The sequence below is a fragment of the Ambystoma mexicanum genome, chromosome 8 (assembly GCF_040938575.1).
Source record: "Ambystoma mexicanum isolate Mex_15411 chromosome 8, UKY_AmexF1_1, whole genome shotgun sequence".
Classification (NCBI taxonomy): Eukaryota; Metazoa; Chordata; class Amphibia; order Caudata; family Ambystomatidae; genus Ambystoma; species Ambystoma mexicanum.
Genome location: NC_090929.1, coordinates 1,282,817,771 through 1,282,840,198, shown reverse-complemented (window position 1 = coordinate 1,282,840,198; position 22,428 = coordinate 1,282,817,771).

The window sequence follows — 22,428 nt, the reverse complement described above, 5'->3', positions numbered from 1 at the left end:
ATCCGCAACATGCTTCCAGTGGGTGTCACGTTGGGCAGCCGTAGTCTGACTATTGGCACCCACTAGCATGTCACGGCTGTGGCCCCGCACGTAGTCCACGAGGAAGTCCAGTTCCTGCTTACAGAAAGGCTTCTTCCTCGACGTGCAAGAGGTCGTGGCTGTGTGTGGGGTCCCAGCCTGTGCTGCAGGTGCAACCTTCCTCCTCTTGGACTGTGGCGCAGACCCTGGCTGGCTAATGCCGCCCTGACCAGTATGGTCAGTGGGTTCGGTGGATTGAGCCAAGGGAGTGGCAGGTGGAGGGATGACCAAAGGCCTGACTTGTGTCAGTGGCAGCTGGGTGCCCACTAATGGACCCTGCGCAGCAACATCAGCTGTGGCAGGGTCATTGACCGCAACGGTCCTGGTTGGCAGACTCACAACCGGGGTGCTGTTGGGTGCATCTGCCCCTGCACTTGCCAACACCCGGCTGTTCGGGGCAGCAGATGACATGACTGCCCCAGGGACACGTGTCTTGGTCTGAGCAGCCGGCGTGCCCCTATGGTTTCCCCCCTGGCCTGTTGGAGATCTACCAAGGGCTCTTCAAGTGCCAACGCAGCCTGCACTGGCAGACCCTGAGCCTGGGTGGCGGTGTCCACAGCTGCACCTGCAGCTACCACTACCCTTGGGCCCGTGGCAGTCGATGGAACGGACTGCCGGGTCGTACGGGTGCCAGTGCCAGATGCAGGAGCTGCATCCCCCGGAACCACAGGGGGTGGTGGCATGGCTTCACCGACACATGGCACAACATTGTGCTCAAGTGGCGCACCCCTGCCTCTTCCCCCTCTGTGGCTGCCCTGGACACCCTGGAGTGCCCCTACTCCCTGGTCACCACGGCCACATCCCGACCACGCCCGCCACAAGGAGGACGCCCAGCTGAGGCGCCCCTCACCTTTGGTGCCCTCCCAACCATGGCACAGATGTATGACATCGAAAATGGGTGCGATACACAGGGGCACCCGCAGTGGGAAAAAGAGTGTGTGAGACTCACCGTCTGACTAGCGCGATGCAGAAAAACATGCGTAGCCAATACCCCCGCCAAAAGAAGAGATACGTCCTTGATAGCTGTGAAGTTGTGATGGCGCGCGAAACAACAGGAAGCAGCAACACACGTCGGTCTCCACGAAAGGCACGTACAGCGAACTGCTGGGCCCGTTCATCTTTAACCCGTGCTGAGGGAAACGCACGTGCGCGTCACGTCACTTACGCGCATGGGCCCTTTCCTCGTATTACACGCGGACGTGCAGTTTTTCATGCGCGCTGAAATGCCCATGCACGCCTGTACGCGTCACGTCACAGGGGCGCTTGCGCTTGAGGGGCCTTCTGTCCAATGAAAAAGCGTATGCGTGCAGACGCGCTTACGCGCTAAGGGCCTTTCCTCAAATTACACGCTGACGTGCAGATTTTTCACGTGCCAAATCACTCCGTATCAAGCTGGCCACGCGTAAGCACACGGAAGACCACGCTCCTGCCCAGAAGGCTGAACTACTGCCCCCCAGAGCCCCGAGCACGCTCCCACCTGCCATCTGCTGCTGCCTGACTGCCTGCTGCCCACGTGCCCTGCCATTTGCTGCCTGCACATCAGCCAGGGGTGCTGTTGCTGTGACCACCCCTGCTTTAACCGAAGACTCCCGATTGGGATTCCATCGCTCCACAGCCCAGCCCCAGGACCCAGTTGCCCACCCACTCCTGCCTCTGGGGTTGTCATGTCGGGGCAAACACCATCTGCGACCACTGACAACCCCCGGCCAGAGAGGCAGAGGGGCACCAGCTTCAGTGCCACCGAAGTTGGTGTCCTGGTGGAGCAAGTCCTGGGGCAGTATGATGCCCTCTTCAGAAGTTCCCGCGCCGACAAGGAAGGACAGAATCGGATCTGGACTGACATCGTGACTGCCATCAACGCGGAGGGGGTGGCAGTCCGCGACTTACAACATGTCAAGAAGCGCTGGGAGGACTTCAGGTACAGGACCCTGAACAAGGCCCGGCGCCTCTTGAAGGCAGCGGATGCCAAGGGGCGCCACTTGTCGGAAGAACAGATGAGGGTCCTGGAACGCATATCCCCAGCGCTCCACGTCCAGGTCCTTGAGAGGCAGACCCGTCTGGAGTCGAGCGGTAAGTGTACATGAATCCTGATTGTGAGCTCTGCGTGTGGTGATTTTTCAGTAGTGTGCAGGTTGCACATCTGTTTGTATGGGGTCGAGTATGGGTGGGGGTGTACAGGGCCATGGGGCTAACACATGCGAGGGCTGGAATGTGTGAGACATGGATGGTGCTTGTGTGTGTAGGCTTGCATGCCAAATGCAGTTGTGCGGGCCCACATGTTTGGATGAATGTGTATGTAAGTAGACATGTCTGTGATGTCACGCATGTATGTTGTTTTCATCTGCATGTATCAGCACTGTGTACATGTACATGTGTGTGTATTTGACAAGGGTGCAACAGTGAAGCAACATGGATGCATGTGACAGCGGCATGTGGAAGCCTGATCGGCAGATGTGACATGGATGCCCGTCTGAACACTGCGACACTTGGCAGAGGTGTACACATGCATGCAGGTGTGGTGGTGTGTGTACATGTGTGGTGCACTTCCTGTGTTGCATGTGATGTCTGGCTCACCTTTGCCTGCTCATGCTGTTGTATGTGTATGGATGGTGCTGGCAGTTGTGGTATGGCTCATGTGTGCGAGTTGAAATGACATGTGTGTTGGGGATTGTGATGACATGTCTGAGGTTTGCCAATGCCACTCATGTACAACTGTCATGTGTGTATGTGTCCATTGTACAGTGCCCTGATGCCTGTGTTTTATTTCTCCCTGTCTGCAGCGTCAACTGATGAAGGGGCGGAGAAGGTGCTGTGGAGCACAGCGGCGGGGATCCCACCGCCAGCCGGAGACGCAAGGCCCGGCTCCCCTCCCATGTTGTCATCTCGTCGGGGAGTGAGGAGTCCGGTGCCGCGTCCCAGGCCGCAGCTGCCGGGGGGAGGTCTAAGAGGCGGAGGTTGGAGTTGGACTCCTCGGCAGCAGAAGGGGCAGCTGGGACCCCACAGGGCCCAACGGGGGAAGATGGCACGGAGTCATCCAGGTTGGTGGGGGGTTTGGTGGAGGAGGAGGCCGTGCAAGCAACAGAGACGGGGTCTGGAGGTGGGGATCCCACTGGTGCTAGTGGTGCAGTGCAGGACCAGGGACAGGAGGCAGCACAGGCCGCCGCGGAGGTGCCTGTGTGCAATCCTGTCCCTGATCCTGTCCCTGCATCATCTTGCACCAGCAGGGATGCCTACGTCCAGACCCGTTTTCAGGCAGGGGATGAGCTCACGTCAACTGGCCTTCCTCTGCCTGCGTACGTGGCTATCCGGGTCTGGGTTCAGCCTGTTCTGAGTGGTGTGGCGTTGCGTCAACGGGCCATGCGAGGTGACCTGCAGTCTTTTCATGAGGAGACTGCACGTCATCTCGAATGGCTCGTTGACCACGTCAGCCTGCTGGGACAGGTCACCCAGGCCGGATTCCTCCGTATGATGGGGCTTGCTACGACCCCCTCCTCAACTGAACCCCCTACGCGCCAGTCGTCCTCCGTGCCATCTTCCCACCCATCAGTCACCTGGGTGCCCTGTGGAGCTGCCTCTGACGGTGCGGCCAGGCTGCTGGAGGAGGCATCCCTGCCACAGTCGGGAGTCGGACGTCCAGCAGGCGTGGCCACATCAACGACTGCACCCCAGCTGGCGGAGGATATGCAGGCAGCAGGAGGCAGTGCACGGGCAGAGGTACAGCAGCAGCAACAATGTGGTGGGAGCCATGAAGGCTCGGGGCCTTCAACATCGGAGGGGCAGGCATCGGCCGGAGGGCAGGAGGACCCAGGACAGGGAGTGTCTTCCATGTGGCAGCGGTTGGGCCACGCCATAGATGCAGAGCGGCAGCGGGCGGAAGAGGCACGGCTCACAATGGTCAGGGCGGAGAACTCCATGCGGATGGCCCTGAGGCGGGCCGAGTGCCTCGAGGCAATCCGCAGGGGTTTGGAGGTGGACACGTCGACGGCCCTGCGGACCCTCGGGGCCATGGAGGAGGACCGCCTCCGGGACATTGAGCAGGAGTTCGATGATGCCCTGGCCCGGGACATCCACAAGTAAGCCGTCAAACTAGCCCGCTGCCCTTGTACATAGTTATGTAGGTAGTGTTAGGTTTCATTTTTTTTTGGATATAATTTGGACCTTTTGGACATTGGCCACATTTTTGTATATAGTTTATTTTCTTAGTTAGTGTAGTTAGATAGGTTTCCTTTCTTTTGTTGGGATAATGGACCCTGGCTTGTTCCCATGTACATAGTTCACTGTTGGATTGTATTTTTCTTTCACATTTTACCCATGGAGCAATGGCTTTCTTTTTTGTTTCCCATTGGATTTTGTTTTGTGGACAGTGACTTTGGACACCATTACTTTGGAATATGATTTTTGGTTTTGCTTTTTTTCACGGACATGCTTCTTTTAATTTTTGTACATTCACATTTATGTTTCTTTATTTTTTATTCTACTTATGTTTGCTTTAATACATATTTTTTTATCATACTTCAATGTGTAGTATCATCTCATTGGTTTCATGCATTTCATGATATGGGTTTTGAGATTCACTGACACCCATTGGGTGTATGTGAGGGAAATGTGTTTGTTTCGGAACTTGCAATTGGTGTTCTGTCATGTAATTGCCAATTATGAGTGGGTGGATGCAATACTCGGGTGGGTGTTTCGCATTTGGTGGCTGACCATAGGGACCAGGGATCTAGATTGTGATGACATGTTGGCTGGGGAACATGAGTTGGACATGGGTGGGGGCCTGCTGGCAGGTGCCCCACAGTGCTGGGGGGTGGGGGTGCAGGGGTACATGAGTTGGACATGAGTGGGGGCCTGCTGGCAGGTGCCCCACAGTGCTGGGGGGTGGGGGGGTGGGGAACATGAGTTGGACATGGGTGGGGGCCTGCTGTCAAGTGCCCCACAGTGCTGGGGGGTGGGGGTGGTGGGAGACATGGGTGGGGGCCTGGTGGAGGCTGCCCCTGCACTGCTGGGGGGTGGGGGTGGTGGGAGACATGGGTGGGGGCCTGGTGGAGGCTGCCCCTGGTGGCTGTGGGGTGGGGGTGGTGGGGAACATGAGTTGGACATAGGTGGGGGCCTGCTGGCAGGTGCCCCACAGTGCTGGGGGGTGGGGGTGGTGGGAGACATGGGTGGGGGCCTGGTGGAGGGTGACCCTGCACTGCTGGGGGGTGGGGGTGGTGGGAGACATGGGTGGGAGCCTGGTGGAGGGTGCCCCTGCACTGCTGGGGGGTGGGGGTGGTGGGGAACATGAGTTGGACATGGGTGGGGGCCTGCTGGCAGGTGCCCCACAGTGCTGGGGGGTGGGGGTGGTTGGAGACATGGGTGGGGGCCTGGTGGAGGGTGACCCTGCATTGCTGGGGGGTGGGGGTGGTGGGAGACATGGGTGGGGGCCTGTTGGAGGGTGACCCTGCACTGCTGGGGTGTGGGGGTGGTGGGAGACATGGGTGGGGGCCTGGTGGAGGGTGACCCTGCACTGCTGGGGGTTGGGGGTGGTGGGAGACATGGGTGGGGGCCTGGTGGAGGTTGCCCCTGCACTGCTGGGGGGTGGGGGTGGTGGCAGACATGGGTGGGGGCCTGGTGGAGGGTGGCCCTGCACTGCTGGGGGGTGGGGGTGGTGGGAGACATGGGTGGGGGCCTGGTGGAGGGTGACCCTGCACTGCTGGGGGGTGGGGGTGGTGGGAGACATGAGTTGGACATGGGTGGGGCCTGCTGGCAGGTGCCCCACAGTGCTGGGGGGTGGGGGTGGTGGGAGACATGGGTGGGGGCCTGGTGGAGGGTGACCCGCACTGCTGGGGGGTGGGGGTGGTGGGAGACATGAGTTGGACATGGGTGGGGGCCTGCTGGCAGGTGCCCCACAGTGCTGGGGGGTGGGGGTGGTGGGAGACCTGGGTGGGGGCCTGGTGGAGGGTGACCCTGCACTGCTGGGGTGTGGGGGTGGTGGGAGACATGGGTGGGGGCCTGGTGGAGGGTGACCCTGCACTGCTGGGTGGTGGGGGTGGTGGGAGACATGGGTGGGGGCCTGGTGGAGGCTGCCCCTGCACTGCTGGAGGGTGGGGGTGGTGGGAGACATGGGTGGGGGCCTGGTGGAGGGTGACCCGCACTGCTGGGGGGTGGGGGTGGTGGGAGACATGAGTTGGACATGGGTGGGGGCCTGCTGGCAGGTGCCCCACAGTGCTGGGGGGTGGGGGTGGTGGGAGACATGGGTGGGGGCCTGGTGGAGGGTGACCCTGCACTGCTGGGGGGTGGGGCTGGTGGGAGACATGGGTGGGGGCCTGGTGGAGGGTGCCCCTGCACTGCTGGGGGGTGGGGGTGGTGGGGAACATGAGTTGGACATGGGTGGGGGCCTGCTGGCAGGTGCCCCACAGTGCTGGGGGGTGGGGGTGGTGGGAGACATGGGTGGGGGCCTGGTGGAGGGTGACCCTGCACTGCTGGGGGTGGGGGTGGTGGGAGACATGGGTGGGGGCCTGGTGGAGGGTGACCCTGCACTGCTGGGGGGTGGGGGTGGTGGGAGACATGGGTGGGGGCCTGGTGGAGGCTGCCCCTGCACTGCTGGGGGGTGGGGGTGGTGGGAGACATGGGTGGGGGCCTGGTGGAGGGTGACCCTGCACTGCTGGGGGTTGGGGGCGGTGGGAGACATGGGTGGGGGCCTGGTGGAGGGTGACCCTGCACTGCTGGGGGGTGGGGGTGGTGGGAGACATGGGTGGGGACCTGGTGGAGGGTGACCCTGGTGGCTGGAGGTGCAGGGGGACATGCGTTGGTGGGCAGTAGTGCAAGTTGACATGTGGGTTGGCTGGGGGGCATGGCCATGGTGGATGGGGGGCCTGCAGGACATGTGCAGGGTAGGCCCCTGCGGTGTGAGCCACCTGCAGGGGCCGTGGAGGGTGTAGAGGGAACACCTGGGAGGACCCACACGTGCAATTCACGTGTGGTGCTCCCCGCGCACCCCTGTAATACATGTACCCTGATGGAATTGCGTGTGGAACTTCCCGCGCACCCCTGAAATACGCGTACACTGCTCGCACGGGGCCAATCGCGTGTGGAACTTCCCGCGCACCCCTGCAATACACGTACCCTGATGGAATTGCGTGTGGAACTTCCCGCGCACCCCTGGAATACACGTACCCTGCTGATGTCGCGTGTGAAACTTCCCCCGCACCCTGAAATACACATACCCTGATGAAATCGCGTTTGGCACTTCCCGCGCACCCCTGAGATACGCGTACCCTGCTCGCACGGGCCCAATCGTGTGTGGAATTTCCCGCGCACCCCTGAAATACACGTACCCTACTGAAATTGCGTGTGAAACTTGCCCCGCACCCCGAAATACACGTACCCTGCTGAAATCGCGTGTGGCACTTCCCGCGCACCCCTGAGATATGCGTACCCTGCTGGCACGGGCGCAATCGCGTGTGGAACTTCCCGCGCACCCCTGAAATACACGTACCCTGCTGAAATCGCATGTGAAACTTGCCCCGCACCCCGAAATATACATACCCTGCTGAAATCTCGTGTGGCACTTCCCGCGCACCCCTGGAATATGCGTACCCTGCTCGCACGGGCCCAATCGCGTGTGGAACTTCCCGCGCACCCCTGAAATGCACGTACCCTGCTGAAATCGCGTGTGGCACTTCCCGCGCACCCCTGAGATATGCGTACCCTGCTGGCACGGGCGCAATCGCTTGTGGAACTTCCCGCGCACCCCTGAAATACACGTACCCTGCTGAAATCGCATGTGAAACTTGCCCCGCACCCCGAAATACACATACCCTGCTGAAATCTCGTGTGGCACTTCCTGCGCACCCCTGGAATATGCGTACCCTGCTCGCACGGGCCCAATCGCGTGTGGAACTTCCCGCGCACCCCTGAAATGCACGTACCCTGCTGAAATCGCATGTGGCACTTCCCGCGCACCCCTGAGATACTCGTACCCTGCTCGCACGGGGCCAATCGCGTGAGGTACTTCCCGCACACCCCAGTGATACACGTAGCCCGCTTGCCGTGCTGGTACAGGGTTAGCGCAGCCCTTTGCGCTGGATTGGGTATATTGATGGCTTTTCCCTGCGCGAGAGGCGTTCTTGGGGGCGTAACTGGCGCTGCTGCAGGGTCGCTGCGCCACTGTGCGCCACGGCTGGTTTTGGTGGCTGGAATCCATGAATACGCTGTGCGCGGAAATGGATTTTAACGCACGCGGCTGGCACAGGGATTCGCACGTGCACACTGTGCGCCAGCCGCGTGTGCCACTTGTGCGCTGAATTCTATGAATTACCCCCATTATTTCTTCAATTAACACCAGTGAAAGCTGAACCTATTTTTAAAACCTTAGGGCACAAACTGTGCCGTAAAACTCTTGGCAGCATAGGAAATGTCAACCTTTGCCAACATTTCCAATACAGAGAACTAACTGAAAACATGCAGCAGTCTGCAGACCTGACATATTCCAACATTTCAAAAAGTATTACAGTTGGTGTACTATCTCAAGAAGCACAAACTATATTAAAAACCAGGCACATCCATGCACTCTATGGCCATAACTCATGTGCTACTGATGTCATGGAACAATTAGCACACAGAAATGTCAATTGTATGTCCTTGATGCCAACTCTTGCAAGCTGTTCAAAATGTAATGAAACAATGTTAAAAATAATGCAACCAATATTTCAAATTGCCTCCACAGACAAACTGGACGTACATGGTATGACACTACCCATGTGTCAACAAGCCACAACAAGGCTAAACACCTTGGAAAACTCTATCTCTAACAGAGCTGGTTTTGGAGATATTAAAATGATCTTTAAACTGTAGAGTAATGCTTAAACATAACCTTGACATGGACCAAGGACTAGTTAATGGTGCACTTGGTACCGTTGTTGGCTTTCAAACATACCCACGTGACAACAATATTCAATTTGTCAATATTCTCTTTGACAAACTATCTGAAGTTAAAAGGATAGGATGCTCAACTGCCCACTTCCTTCTTTTCAATGACATGTATGTACACAGAGAGCAATTTTCTCTAACTCTAGCATAGACAGTCACCATTCACAAATCACAAGGTCTTACCCTAGATAAAGCACTGTTAGATATTGGTAGCACAGTCTTTAAAGAAGGCATGAGCCATGCAACACTATCACGATTACGTACACTTGACAGACTATTTCTAGTCAACTTTGATGCAAGTAAAGTAAATGCTGATATTTCTTGCATTCTAGAATACAATGGACTGCGTTCACTCTACACCCCCATCTAAAAACCTATTGTGTTCCACAAAAAGCAAAACTTTGTAAAAGAAAACTACGTCAGACTCAATCTATACAGGATCTCACAGCAATTCCTCCAAAGAAAGTAAAAGAAGATAATAATTCATCAAGGACCAGAACCAAAGAAGAATCTACTGCTCGAAGTAACTCAACTACCTCTTCAAAGAAGCAACACACACTCCCAACAAATTACTTGGACACAGAACTGTCAGGTCCATTCATATTTTCAAATACAACTGGTGTAAATTGCTACGCAAATGTAGCAATAAATATTCTATTCCAATTACCACCAATTATTGACACCATTTACTTACACGGTACAGACCAATTGTGTTTGTAAATGTTAGTCCTTCATAGAAATGCAACCAACAATCCTGACAACACTTACAGTGTTCATGGAATAAGACAGGAATTGGACTACTGTGCTGGAATGGTCATATTCACTATACACTCACAAGAAGATCCACAAGCATTTCTAATGTACTTGCTACAAGTACTAGAAAACAAAAACATACCTATAAATGAAATCTTCCAGATTTCATACATGTGGAAACATACATGCACTCTTTGCAGGCATGTAGTACAAGAAGAAGTTCCTAATGAATGCTTTGTGCATATATCCATACCTAACTGTGAATCCATTCCATTTCAGCAATTTGTACAAAATGCAAACCATGGCAGATTATGTACTACCTGCAATTCCGATAATCGTTCCACCTTACAAATACAGAGACATAGTAAATATGTAATAGTAATGCTTTTACGTTATAATGCAGTTGGTACCAAAAACAACTGCAAGCTCACTGGATTCACATAAGGTCAAGTATTACTTGATAAGAAAACCTTCACAACAATAGGTATAATCTACCACGCAGGAGCCACAATCAAAGCAAGTCACTACACTGCAATATAAAAAAGAATTGTGGATAGCTTGAATGTAATGATAGTACCATTACTCTAAAGCTGAGATTACCAGCAAACCTTGTAAACGCTTACTTAAAATTCTTAAAACCAAAATGTAATAACTAATCTGTGTATGAACATAAAAAAAAACTAGAACTTCAAAACTATGACCAGTTAGAATACGCCAGCAGGTATCTAACTGCCCCAAGAATCTGCAACAAAAAAACAGATAAATGAATACCACTAAAATTAAACAAGAAATAAACAGTTAGAATACACCAACAGGTATCTAACTGACCCAAAAATATGCAACAAGCCAACAGATAGATGAATACCACTAAAGTGGAAAAAGAAATAAACAAATAGAATACACCAACTGCTATCTAATTGCAGCAATACTACCACCACTTCCAACTGAAAAACCATACACCTATTCAATTCCACCTAATGAAATCAATTAAAGAAATATATTGTACCACAACGTAGAGAGTTTATTTTTTAAACCATCATGGATTTTTTTTTCTCCCACAGACCCAATGATTTAATCAACAAACACAGGAACTGAGCAAATTGCACAATACACTGGTGTGAACTATAATACTTCTAAAGTACTAACTATGAGGGTTGAAAAAATATAGAAATGTCTACTATGCATTGCAATACTCATTATAAACTACCTACACTAACATGTGATTTTTTCTTTTATCACAGAGATTGAAAAAGAATGTGTGCTCCAACGACCCATGTCATGAAAAAACTGCATTCAACCACAAAAAGTCAAACAGTAAGTATGTAATGATTGGACTCACAAACACCACAGCATAACACACCCATTCAAGCAAACACCTGACCATAAACCACAATCCAAAATGTTTGCTTCCACAGGTATCTTATGCTGCAGCACTTGTGGCCAACACTACATTCTTGACTGCATGGCCTGGCCAAAACTCTTCATACAGCTTCAACAAAGGAAACAGTAAGTATATAATAATTAAACTCACAAACACCGCAACATAACACAGCCATGTAAACGAACACCTTACCAATAAACAAAACCCAAAATGCCTAGAGTCCTCAATACCAACAATCTGAACACAATCCAACAAAAAAACAAACACACATCATCTCACTATCCTATAAACACTATTACACTACTACCAATCAGTACTCACATTTTTTAAAACATATCCCCTAAACAGCCCCATACCACAATCAAAATGTTTGGTATCATTGTAGAGTTATGCTGCAGTGGTTGTGGCTTTGGCCTAGAGTCTTGGGTGCATGGCCGAAGGCTGTAGGCCGTGCATCCAAGACTCTAGGCCCTGGCCACAACCACTGCAGCATAACACACTCATCGAAACAAACACCTACCAAACGACCACAACCCAAAAACATAATACATCCACCTCAAAACTGTGCACTTTAATTAACATTCTAAAAAATAATTACAACCAACGTACAAACTCTTCAATACAACAAGGTTTCCAGACAAGTCCGATCTATGAAAGTCTCGTCTAAACAAGTTCACCCCTGTTCCTCCAAAACCATCAAGGACCACATCGACTCCCTGGCTCCTGCCCTGGCTGACTTTTGCAACCACTCCTTCGCCTCTGGAGTCTTTCAATCCCCCCTTAAGCACTCCCTTGTGAACCCTCTTCTTAAGAAACCCTCTTCCGACCCCTCCTGCCCGGCTAACTATCGCCCAATCTCCATCACTCCCTTCCTGGGCTAGCTCCTGGAGAAACTGGCCATCTCCCAGCTTAACCTCCATGCTGAATCTGTTGGTAGTCTTCATGACCATCAATCTGGCTTCAGAGCTGCCAGAAGCACGGAAACTGCTCTCCTGAACATCCGTGAGGACCTGCTCTTGAACCTCGACTCCAACACTCTGTGTGTTCTCATTCTGCTCGATTTCTCTTCTGCCTTTGACACTGTCAACCATGCCATCCTGCTCAACCATCTCCGTGATAACCTGGGTATCACTGGTCAGGCTCTGGCGTGGCTGACCTTTTTCCTTTCCAATCGACCCTCCCAGGTCCAACTGGGGTCTTTCCTCTCTGACATTTTTTTCTCCACCTGTGGTGTCCCCCAGGGATCAAATCTCTCTCCCTGGCTCTTCAACCAGTATCTGGCACTCCTTGCCCACCGCATCGCCGCTCTCTGCCCCAACTTCAGTGCTATGCGGACGATACCCAGCTCATTTTCAGGCTACCCTCGACCTCCTCCTCTCCTTCCCTCATCTCCGACTGCCTGTCTGCTATCCAGGAATGGTGTGCCGCCAATGACCTCTGCCTTAATGCCAGTAAGACTGAAATTCTACTCATCGGCACACCCACTCCCTCCTTCCCTGCAGTTCTCTGGCTGGCCTCTCTTGGCCCTCTTCCTGCTCCTACCTGCAAGGCAAAAAACCTCGGGGTCATCTTCGACTCCACACTCTCCTTCTCTCCTCATATATCTGACGTCTCTAAGAAATCACACTACCAGCTGCACCTTCTCAGAGGTATTCTTCCCTTCCTCTCCTTCCCCCAGAAGCTCACTGTCTCCCGAGCCCTGGTTCTCTCAAAGCTGGACTACTGTAACAGCCTCTATCTTAATCTGCCTGCCTCCACTCTACGCCCTCTGCAACTCATCCAGAACAGAACTGCGAGACTTGTCCTTGGCCTCAAGCCCAGGGACCGTATCTCTCCAGGACTGAAATCTCTACACTGGCTCCCAGTGGCTGCGAGGATAAAGTTCAAAACCCTCTGCATTGTCCACAAGGCCTTCTGGGGCATGGGGCCTAAATACCTTCAACTCTCTCTTCCTAAATATCTTCCTTCCGAGCCCTTCGCTCATCAGTCACCAACTCCCTCAGGGTCAGCCCCTTCTCGAAGCAACGAGCTGGGGGTAGATCTCTCTACGCGGCAGGGGCCTCCCTCTGGAACAGCCTTCCTGCCTCCCTGAAACTTGAGGAGAACCATCTCCGGTTCCGGAAGCACCTCAAAACCTTCCTCTTTGCTTCTGCTTTCTCTCTCCCTCTCCCCTGCTAAATTCTTCACTGAAACTGCACTGAATCTGCAACTGGGCCACTCTCACCGACCTCGGTCCCGGGCCCAGCCACTCTCCACTTGCACTGCCTCCCTGGCAACCCCTGCACTGCGGGACTGTCTCTGTATCCCTACAGCCCCCCCTTCCCAGCACTTGTCTGCACTTACCTTGCACTTGCCACCAGCTGGCCCTATTTATTTATTTTATTCTACTTACTTGTACTGCACTTCCCCCCTCCCCCTTCCCCATGCACTTTTTCCCTTCCCCCTACCCCTGCACTTGCGCGATCTGAATGACACCTGGCCTAGTAGGATCGTTGTCTGTCTTCCCCTTGTTCCCCCCTCCCTGCCTCGTCGCGCCTTGAAACACTTGTGTATAGGCGCGTTACAAATGCCTTATCATATCATATCATCATATCATCATATCATATCATATCATATCATACCATCTTCACCCAATGCTCTTCTAACGACCCAAAACCAACATCATACTAAACTAAAATAGCCAGTAGTGCGCCCAGTGTTTAGTATGTCCGCGGACAACCGCGGTGACTGCGGACACTGGAAACACATCACAGCCTTCTCTCACCTAAACAAATACAGCATTTGACCCATCTCTTACTCCCCCACCCTCTCCAAGCACTCATACACCCCAACACACTCTCCAAAATTAGATCTATGCTCACTTCCAGCGCATGTCCGCGCATCCAATATGGCGGGCGCATCCAAACAATTTGACGCACCTCACGCCTCATCCCAGCCAATCAGAGAGCACATTGCGTGTCCGCGGACATGGCGTAAACCGATTATCCAATCGGTGTCCTGTCAGCGGAGCGAACAGGGAAGTGCGTCCGTGGAGCGGACAGAGATATCAATAATTTATTTAGACCTACTTTTTGGTCATTTTAAGAAAAACTACTGGGTGGATTTTCACTAAATTTACAACCCATAGGAAGAGCACTTTTTGGGTGGCTTATAACTTCGACCCCCTGGACGAATCCTCACAATAATAAGTATATGACCCTGTCAGATTGATCCTGCAATGTTTGGTAAGGTTTCATGTAAGGGGAGCAAAGTTATTTTCCCATAGACTCAATACAAAAAAATGTTGCTCACGCCTACAGCTCAAACCGCTGGACAGATTTTCACCAAATTTGCAGCAAGTGCATCGGTTTCGTCCTGAAAGCATGCTTTTGTAAATTTGGTGTGAATCCGTCCAGTAATTTTTTTTTAAAACAAGGAAAAAGTAGGTTGAAAAGAATTAGTGATATCTGGGTTCGGTCTGCAGACTCACTTCCCTGTTTGGTCCATGGACGGGCCTCCGATTGGTTTAGAGGACGGCGTGATGTCCGCGGACATCAGACGCCCCCACTGATTGGATGGTGAAAAGCGTGAGGTGTGCGTCAGATTTTTGGGAAACGCCCGCCATGAACATTGCAGTTAAAACATATTAAAAACACACAACATTGCACTTGTCAAACTAATGAAACTATGTCTGGGAGTTGAGGGGTGATGAGGATGGGATGGGATATGGCCTTAAAATGCCAAAAAACAGGAATTGCTCTTCCCTTATGGCCCCGAACAGTCCCGGGCAATCCTGTGATGTCCACGAACATCTTAGATGTTTGGGGGCATCTATGCTTATTTGTGCATTACGGGGTTGGTGAAAAGCAGTTTTTGAATGGCTTATAACTTTGGCGCCACTCAAAGAAACTGCATGTCATTTTGGAACTTCATTCTAGACCTGATACTGAATGGTTTTGCAAAGTGTGGTGCTGTTTACTCAAGAGGCAACACAGTTACAGGGGAAGTCACAAAATAATGCAAAGGCTTATAAATATGGTGCCATTTAACGAATCTGAACAAATGTTTTTAAAATGATACTAGATCTAGATATGAATGTGTTTAAAAAGTTTGGTGGGATTTTGTCAAGAGGGGGCAAAATTTGAGGGCGGTCTAACATGTTTAGATGGCTTATAACTTTGTTGCTGTTTGAAGAATGTGGACAAAGGTTTTCAGAAATATTATAGACCCAACCTTGAAAGTTTGTGCAAAGTCTGAATGAATTTTGTGAAGTGGGGGCTAAGTTATATGACCACTGCATGTAGGTACATTTTGACACTTTTGAATAAATTAAATATGGGTGGATTGCCAGCAAACTCATGTAAGGAGTTTTGGCAAGGACCTGAAAGCATGGTTTTGCAAACGTGTTCATGTTTTATTTTTTGAGAAGTGTCATAATATAGGTACAAAAATAGTGATATACCTTTGGTGACTGAGATATAGCCTGTCGCCATGGACAGTGTCCAGATTGTCCAGGTCATGGCATGACCATGAGGGACTAGCATTTGATTTGGAGACTGGCCATGGTTGCAAGCAATGAGCACTAGCCATTGGTTAACTTATTACGGTATATTGAACTCTGAACTAGGATGCAGGGTAGGTGCAGTGAATAATAGGGGTGGTTTGGTTCGTCTGGGGTCATGGTGGAGCCTTATGCCATAGGAAATTGAACAATGATTTCCATCCCCAGCATGTACTGCTGATAACAACAGACATAAGTATGTATTGCAAAAAATATGTTTCTTAAAGGAGCTTTATAGTTCTTTCTATATGTGAAAAGAGGGATTATTAATAACTGATGTATACTGATGTAACACCATGAAACATTTTCACTTTTCTTTCTCTGATAGTCACGATTTCATAATTTAAAAAACCTCGGGAATGCGTCGCAACATATTTGCGAAGGAGTCACAGTCTTTATGGCAGCACGCAAGGAGAACGAAAGAACAAGCTGAAATAGCTCTTTAGGAGAATTAACTGTAGTTTCTATCCGGGAGGCAAAATAGGTGCATTTAGCTGCTGTGATGGCCAGTTGGTACACAGCCGTAGCTTTACGTAAGGCTAAGTGAGTCGTGGGGCAGTAGGACAATCTCCACTTGCACTATGCTTGACTACGTGCAAGACACAGCCTGCCAAGATTGGCGGAATACCATTGCTCAGAGGAGTGACCAGCTGACCTGCAGGCTTTCAGTTGAGCTAACGTGTAGCTGTCATGACAGTGACGATAGATAGCAAATCTGGAACGTCATCTTCAGCTGACAGGTGCAGAATGCCAGACAAATTATCTAAGTGGTTTATTCTACCCCAGCAAAGTGCAGGGTGGCTGGGCAGGACCAGGGGCGGCGCAATAGATGAGGCATTCACTAGAAACGGAACAATCAAGTGATCAGACCAGATTACAGAAGCTGAAGGGGCAGTAGTGACTAGCAGTGATGGGGCAAAGATTAAATCAAGAGTATTGCCTTGGCAATGCATAGAACCAGTCACTAGTTGGGACATATCCAAATCCCAAAAAGTGGAAACGAGGCGGTTCGCCTGAGCATCAGTGGGATCATTAAAATGGAAATTAAAATCCCCAAGGACTATCACCGTCCCATAACGGAGTCTCAAGTAGGCCACCAGCTCAGATACAGCCAGACAGAAATCCGGGTCTGGGCCGGGAGGACGATAAACCAACAGAAAGTGGAGGGTGAAAGAGGCAGAGATAACCATCTGAAGTATAAGTGCTTCCATATTACAAACATGCTCAAGTGGCAATAAGGAACAGTTGAACCTAACATGAAGTATAAGTACAAACCCACCCTCTGAACGGACGGGGGGCTCTATCCACTCTGAGTATACAATACTCAGGGTGTAGGGCATGTGCCAAAATAGGAGGAGAAGTGGACTTAAGCCAGATTTCAGTAACAAAGGCCAGATCAGGCAGATGATCCTGTAGCAGACTGAATCAATCAGCTGCATGGGATACTAATGAAAGCGCATTGAAAAGCACACATCTCACCTGATTATGTGGGAAAGGCGAGATGGCAGCGATGACCTGAGGAGATGTCTGCCATCCCGGCGGGAAATGCGTTGCCGGGGAACAAAATCTGCTAGTTCACCGCATGTGTAGGACAGGGAAACTCTAGCAGTAGTGCTGGCACAGAGCCCGTCTGCAGCGCAGATGAGCGCAGATGTGCACAACTTTGCCTAGATTTCAGCAGAGATGAGGCGCTTACGCTGTGCCTGTCTGCTGCGCTTCCGGGGCAAGGTAGGCCTCATTAGGCACATGATATTGACAGGAGCCACTCAGCCAGCAGGGCCGAGGGGCAGTGAAGAAAGACAAACAGGGTGCATGTGTGTCTGAAAAAGCAAGACAGACTCGCATCAGGCACGAGCCCTGTGCAAGATAGGAGGCCAGGCAACCTCGTACTGACGGTAACGTCAGTTACAAGGAACGTAAAGAAAATTAAATTAAATTAAAAAACGAAGGAACAGGATAAAGTAAATTTAAAAGGAGACTGAATGCAGAAAGCAAATTGCAAATATTAGCATCCCGTCAAACGTCAGCCATCCAATACAAAATCGTAGCTGCTAAAAGGAACCAAATAAACATATGGGGGTGGGCAAGAGGGAATTTAACTGTCTGCAAGTGATGCAGAGCAATGGTGTAAGGGCGGTGATGGGGCTATCCATGTCGGATCATGTGTCATCTGCCAGGAGAGAACTGCATTGGCTGCCCATTGCCAAGAGAATCCAGTATTGCACCCCCTGCAAAGCACACTCCTGTCTTTTTGGCCAGAGTCCATCCCACCTGGCTGATCAGTTGAAATGGCTTCCTGACAGACGCTGCCTGAGGTCAAATAGCTCAGGGCTTTTATGGGCACCGAAAGTCAAATTGCTACTGGTACAGAATAGTTGTTTTCCATTCTCTGTCCCACATTTGTGGAATACCCTTCCGCCTGATTTCCGGCTATGCCGTAGCCTTTCTATCTTCAAACAAAAGCTGAAAATTGTTATTTTTGAATAAATCCCCCTAGGATGCCTGTCTGCAACCTAGCCGGTCCACCCTTACTACCTATCAATTTTTTGTTCTTTGTTGCCTGTCATGTTACAGCGCTCCTATGCCTCAGGCCTTTGTCTACAGTGCTTAAGAAATCAATTAAATAAGTAAATAAAAAGCAAATAAGAAAAAGAATAAAACTGCCAGAGGGCTAGCTATCCTTGCCATAAGAGGATGACTCACCCAGCAAGCAAGGCTTTGCCTTAAACAGCGCCAAAGCCCCAGAACAGGCCAATAAGCCTGCATGGCCGTGGGGCGGTGAAGAAAGACTGTGGGTTGTGTGTGTCTGAAAAAGAAATACAGATTCGCATCAGGCACGAACTGTGTGCAAGGTAGGAGACAAGGAATATTAATTCAAATAATTTAAATATAAAAACGAAGGAACAGGATAAAGTAACTTTAAAAGGAGAGCTGAATGCAAAAAGCAAATTGCAAATATTAGCATCTTGTCAAATGCCTGCTATCCAATACAAAATCGTAGCTGCTAAAAGGAACCAAATATAAAGCAAATAAGAAAACGTATAAAACTGACATGAGGCTAGCTAGCCATGTAATTTACCCTTGGCATTGAAGACGGCATTTGATTTTAGGGATAAAAATGATTCTTTCTTTTGGTATAATATGCTTTCGTGTTACAACCATAGGGTTTACCACCCTAGATTTAATAGGAGGTTGAGCGACATTAAAATGGCAAGAAGCCATCAACTCTTCTGGCATAGTGGTAAGAATCTACCTTTCGGAGGAAAAATACTGTGGCCCTCATTACGACCCTGACGGAAAGTGACTGACCGGACCGCCACAGCGTAAATAGCGTTTCCGCCATTGCACGATGGAGCAAAGTGCGGCCCATTCCGACCCATCGGGCACGAGCACCACGGCATGGCGGAAGTGCAAAGTCCGCGATGGCGGAAATGACCCCAAAACGGCCCACACCGCCGCCGTACGGCGCCCTAGGTGCAATACCGCCACCCATCTTAGCGGACACCGCAGTGAGCGCCAACCGGAAAGTACGGTGACCGTAAATATACGGAAACGGAAGTAAAAACATGGGCCCGGAACGGGAAACATCCCGCCGTGCACCTATAAAACCACAAAATCCACACAACCACTAAAAACACTACCCTGAGACACACCCCAACCCGTCATCCACCCTAGCGAAACCAAGAAAAATGGGAAAAGTAGCGAAGAAAGCGTGCGACCGCAAGCGGCAGGTCCACTTCTCCCATGAGGAACTCACCGTGCTAACAGAGACCCTCCAGGAGAATGCCGCCGCCGTCTTCTCCACGCAAATGACCAGGACGGCACTTGCGAACAAGAAGGCCATATGGGCTCTGGTGGCACAGCGGGTAAGTGCGGTGGGGACCGCACCCCGCAACCCACAGCAATGCAGAAAGCGATGGGACGACCTGCGGATACGCGTCCGTAGCATACTTTCTGCCAACCGCAACATTGCCACAGCTACCGGGGGAGGATCGGAATCACCCATCAAGTTGACCCCCTGGGAAGAAATCTGTGCCTCCACCATTGGAATGGAGAGCATAGAGGGAGTCGGAGGGATGGAGAAAGGAGTGCAGACATCCGAAGAATCAGGTAGGTGGCCAAAATAAAACAATGCCAAATCCACAATGTCCAATCATGTGAAGTACCATGTGTCCACATAGTGCAACAGAAACACATGGCCAGGAGGACGTCCACACACATTGGCCTGATAGCGCACTTTAAAACACACAATAAATACATAAATAATTAAAAACCCCAAAAACACCCACTACACGCGCAGCAGGCACACCCTAACTGCAGGCTGCCAAACAACTGCACCCTCACTCCACACACAAATGAAAGCACCTCCAAGGCCCCGACCCAAATCACCCTCAGGTACCACCCCAATGCATGTGATACAATGCCATTCCAATTCCCACAGACCCATTAATAACCCTCGCCCTCCTTTACTCCACCACAGGGTCCGATCCAAACGACGAGCTTCAGGACACCCCTACCAGCACACCTGCAAAGAGGGCCAAGACCAACGGCCAAAGACCCTCCACCTCAGCTGCACGCATCAAGACACGGCAGCAGCACAAATCAGGTGGCAGCACAGAGGAGGGAACATCAACAGGCACCCCAGCAGCCAGCATGCCCACAACAGCAGCACCACAGGTCCCCCCAATGGATGCCACAGAAGGCACTGCCTCTGTTGGCAGCAGCACCATAGGTGACACCCCATTGATGGCAGCATGCTCCGACACAGAAGACGGGGATGTCGAAGTCAGATCCATCCATGACCTGTCCCAATCCCCCTGTCTGTCCCATCCCGTACAACATGAGGATACCACGCAGGGGCACCCACAAGACGACGACTGGCCATCCCCCACAAGCCCTGTGGCAGGGCAACATGAGGCGAACAGCCACTCTGTGACACCACCGCAAATGGCCATGGCCCAGCAGAGGCAACAGTCCCTCGACCAGTTAATCGTGCAACAGCAGCAACTGGCCACGCTCCTCAAGGACCATGCCGATGAATGTGGGGGCACTAAGGCAGACATAGAAACATCAACTGAGACACTTAGGGCAGAAATGGAGAGAAGTACAGAGACACTAAGGGCACAAATGGAGAGTAGCACCGAGTGCCTGAGAGTCCAAATGGAGAGTAGCACCGAGAGCCTGAGAGTCCAAATGGAGAGAAGCACCGAGAGCCTGAGAGTCCAAATGGAGAGAAGCACCGAGAGCCTGAGGGGGGAACTGCATGCGACGTCCAAAGACGTATGTGCCGAACTTGCCGCAGTGCGCCGTGTGCTCACTGAGCTCTCACAAACCCTTAGGGACATGCATGGACGTGAGCAGGCAGAGACATCATCCGTTGCAAGTTCCGTCCAGGGCAGCCCCCAACGTAGATCTGGGAGGAACCTGCGCTCCACAGGCAGGGGTGCCCCTGATACCCGCAGAGGGGGCTTGCAATAGCGACTGCCCACTGACAATGAGCATCTTTGGACACTGGTGTTCAGGGGGGAGGTAGGAGGGTGGAGGGGGTGTGTTGGGCTCACTTGGGTGGCGGGTCGATAGGGTGTTCAACATGATATCACATATGCCATAAACAGTGCACGATCAACCAATTAGATGTGTGGACATTGATCTTTGTGTACTAGGCCATCATAGGCGTACAGTCCATATTGTGCATGTACCAGACACACACAGTGCCACGAGTACCGTGTCCATGTATCAGCCACCAGGCGTGAGTGCTAGAAGCATGCATCAATGAGATGCTGACGAATGTCACGGCCCTCCTGTGCCTCGCAGACTCCTTGAGGTGCTGCCACATCCCCACCCTCATCATGACCATCCTCAGGTGCTTGCAGTTCTGCGTCAGGGGGCATGGGCACATTTCTACGTACGCACATGTTGTGGAGCATGACACATGCCATCACCATCTTTGCAACCTTCTCATGGCGGTACAGGAGTGCCCCGCCAGACCTGCTGAGGCAGCGGAAACGAGTCTTCAGTAGGCCGAATGCCTGTTCTATGACTACACGGGTACGTGAGTGGGCATGGTTGTAGTCCTCCTCATGCTGGTCCCGTGGGTTCCGGACTGGTGTGAGGAGCCATCTCTTCAGTGGATATCCAGCATCACCTGTATGTGGATGATAAACGTATAATGTGGAATGCCATTGCTACGTACGCACACACACCCCCCCCCCTTCCTGCCAGGTCATTGCCGCATCACATACCCCACATCATCATGCATGAAATGAGACTCACCGAGTAGCCAGGATCTGTTCCCTGCGTGTCGCTCCATGTAGCGTGGTATTGTAGAGTTCCTCAAGACCATAGAATCATGGGTTGATCCAGGGAATCGGGCACAACAATGTGTAATGATCCTGTTGGAGTCACACACCATTTGTACATTCAGAGAATGAAATTGTTTCCGGTTGCGGTACTGGGCCTCCATGGCATGTGGGACGACCAATTCCACATGGGTGCAGTCGATGGCACCAAGGCAACCCGGTATGCCGGCAAGTGCATGGAATCCCACTTTTGTGTTCGTAATTTCCTGCTCCGAGCGTGGTAGAGAGATGTAGTCGTCTGCGTGCTGCAGGAGGGCATCAAGCACTTGCAATAGTGTCCGTGAGAACAGTGGCTGAGAAATGCCATGTCCGACTGTGTGCTGGTAGGTGCCTGTGGCCAGGAAGTGGAGTACAGACACCACCTTCAGTAGGGGTGGGATGGCGGTTGGGCTATCTATCATGCTGAC